At 36.9% G+C, this 3245-nt stretch overlaps 1 non-coding gene across 1 annotated transcript; it reads right to left on the reverse strand.

Annotated features, from left to right (window-relative positions):
• Nucleotides 1-708: 708 nt before the first annotated feature.
• On the reverse strand, nucleotides 709-899 carry LOC113456149. Its single transcript, XR_003377013.1, has one exon. It is a non-coding gene; the product is annotated as a U2 spliceosomal RNA (small nuclear RNA).
• Nucleotides 900-3245: the final 2346 nt, after the last annotated feature.

Consider the following 3245-nt stretch of genomic DNA (forward strand, 5'->3'; position numbering starts at 1 on the left):
CCCTCTTCTGTCAGCCTCTGGTAGTGCAAGCAAACACTCACACATAAAATAAAATAAATAAATCTTTAAAGATAAGTTAGTGGACCACATATGTTTGCATGCAGTAGTGTCATACTAAGTGAAATTTATGTGGCAATAACTTTTCTGGAGTACAAGAAGTAAATAAAATAACACTTTCTAGAGTCAACTCTGTTGAAGTCAATAGGAAGTGGAGGTGCCATATCAACAGCAATGAGTGACTGAGGTCATGATCAGGTATGCAGTCAATAAACTCATTGCAGAAATAAAATCAGTAACCCCCACAATAAACTTTCATAAAAACCTATCTCCCTAATGAAGTAAGTATTCTGACTTGTCTACAATGTGGTCTGCTGGGTCTTCTCTATTTCTCCACACCCTGTAACAGGTCACAGCCCTGGTTGAGGTGTATTCCTTACAAGTTGATGTCAGATGGAAAAGAAAGACAAAAGAATCAAGAATTCTTAAATTATACCTTTAAAATCTCCACTAAAATGTCTAATCCTGTGACTAAATCACATTTGTAAGTAAGCCACTTCAAGGGCCAAGGACCACACTTGCCTAGGAAACCTTATAGTGATGTAATGCAATGGTTTGTCTTCCCTCAGAATATCACACCATGCCTGGAATAAGCAGGTAAATAATAAACGTATGTCATATTTTTTTTTTCATTGAAACAACTTTATTCCCGAGGGGTGCACCGTTCCTGGAGGTACTGCAATACCAGGTCGATGCGTGGAGTGGACGGAGCAAGCTCCTATTCCAACTCCTAATTACAAAAATACATTTAATATATTGTCCTCAGATAGAGGACGTATCAGATATTAAGCTGATAAGAACAGATACTACACTTGATCTTAGCCAAAAGGCCGAGAAGCGATGTATGTCATATTTTTTAAACATTTTTTTTTTTATTTTTGAGACAGGGTTTCTCCGTAGCTTTTTTGGTTCCTGTCCTGGAACTAGCTCTTGTAGACTAGGCTGGCCTCGAATAAATGTATGTCATATTAAACTGAACAAATGTATTATGTTTCAGTCTTGTTTTGGACTATTTACAATGATGAAAATCAAACCTAAGGCATTTTCATGCTTGACAAATGTACTAGTCACTTTTATTATTTTTATAACAAGATAACTGATCAGGACAACTTAACAAATAAACACTTTGATTTACCATCTGACAGTATTGTACCTGAAGGTCAGAAAGTATGGCTGATATAGTGGATCTAGTTATGGCAGCAGAGAGTCAAATTGTGTCAACAGTCAGTAAACCTGGAGAGAGAGGTGGGAGGGAGAGGGGGAGAGAAAGAAATGATGGTGTTGGTTCTAAGCACATTTCCTTCTTTCTAGCTTTTTATTCAATGCAAGACCCCAGGTTAAGAGATATCAATCTATACTTGAGGATCTAATTCAGAGTTAGATCTCTCCATAAGCATTTCATAAATACACCATACCTGTGTCTCCTAAATGTTCCTAAATATAATCAAGTGACAACAACAAAGATTAAGCATCCCAAAGAGTTATAGTCTATGGAGCTGTATCCACAATTCCTAAATGTCATTTTTTAAAATATAAATCTACAAAGAGTGCTATTCACTTCAGTGGACACTGATAATAAATTATTGAAGCAAAGTAGTGAACTTAGGATTCATCTTAGTAAGAACACAAAATTCATAGGAAATTTAGAAGAAAGGTCTAAATAAATAAGGGAACTATGATAAAACTGGGCTGTGGAGAGGAGCCTTGCCAGTGAATCCATCTGGGTGCTGTTGAGACAATGATTCTGTGAGCTTGGCTATTTTTAAAGACTATAATTAAGTAAGGTGGGATGTTTTTCTATTTTCTGAATGAACTTTATTCTAAATCAATGTCAGTCAGTTTACTACCTGATACTGAAAAAAAATCTGGATAAAACGCCTAGGTGACAATTCATTGCATCTCATGCTTTAGAGGTTGCTGAAGACAGATCCTATACAACCCATGGAACATGGAGAAGTCAAGATGGTACCTACACAAAATCTTCACACCACTATCTTCTAACATCTTTGGTTCAGGATGATACCAAAATACTTTGCACTCTACCCAACAAAGAAACATAAACAACAGTCACAAATTCTTTGATATCCTTGCTGCCCTGCCTGTAAGATATACTAGTACAGTGGTGGCATATCTTACTTGGCTTAAGGCCCACTCCACGGAATAGAAACCATTCCCCAAACTGCTTGGGTGGTCAAAAACCTGAAATTAGATAGCCCATGAACCTAGGGTAAAACCAAATACTACAGTTCTAAAACAACAACAAAAACAATAAAACGACTCCTAATGAGTTTATGGCATACTCATAGATCAGTGCCTTGCTCAGTGATCATCAGAGTAGCTTCTTCCTGCAGCCCTTGGGTAAATATATATATATATAAACCCACAGCCAGATATTAGGTAGAGTATGAGAAAACATGGAACATTCAGCCCTAAACTTTATGTCTCCATCAAATCCCACCCCTCAGGACTCAGGCAATCTTATGAAAGAGGTGAAAGAAGAGTGTGATACAGAGGTCGTGGAGGACACCACAAAAACAATGCTGTATAGATCAACACTGTCAAAGCTAATATGAACTCACAAAGACTGAGGCAGCATGCATAGGGCCTGCATGAGCCTGCACCAGGAATTCTGCCTATGTATTACGGTTTCTAGATCAGTGTTTTCATAGGATTCTTGAGTGTATTAACAAGTGGGCCTCTGATTCTTGGCTCATATCTTGGTTATTTTTCTTCTGTTTATTTGTTTTCTTTCTATTCAAACGTGTTTTTAAGCATTTTACTCTATTAAAAAAGCAAAAGGCAGACATGAAGCTGGAGGTTAGGGTGCATGTAGAAAGAATTATGGGAAAGAGTGGAAAAGTGAATATGATCAAAATACATTGTATACATGTATGAAATGATCAAGTATTATTAAATAAAAAAGAAGGAAGAAAGGGAGGGAGGAATAATTCAGGTAGCAAGGCATAAGAATCTATAAAGAAGATAAAAATAATTCTCTGGTCCATAGACTTACAGAACTAAATAAAATTTTCATATTTGAGCAATACAAAGAGCCAGGGAGGAAGAAAAGAGATGCCAAGAACAAGAATTTTTAATTCAGTGAGAGTTTAAGAATGTCTTAATGTTCCGTCTGTACAGTCTGTGAGAGAGCAAGTCTGTCAGCAGTAGCTGTGGTGGCAAAGCTCTGC

Source organism: Microtus ochrogaster, chromosome 5, assembly GCF_000317375.1.
Source record: "Microtus ochrogaster isolate Prairie Vole_2 chromosome 5, MicOch1.0, whole genome shotgun sequence".
In the NCBI taxonomy this organism is placed as follows: domain Eukaryota; kingdom Metazoa; phylum Chordata; class Mammalia; order Rodentia; family Cricetidae; genus Microtus; species Microtus ochrogaster.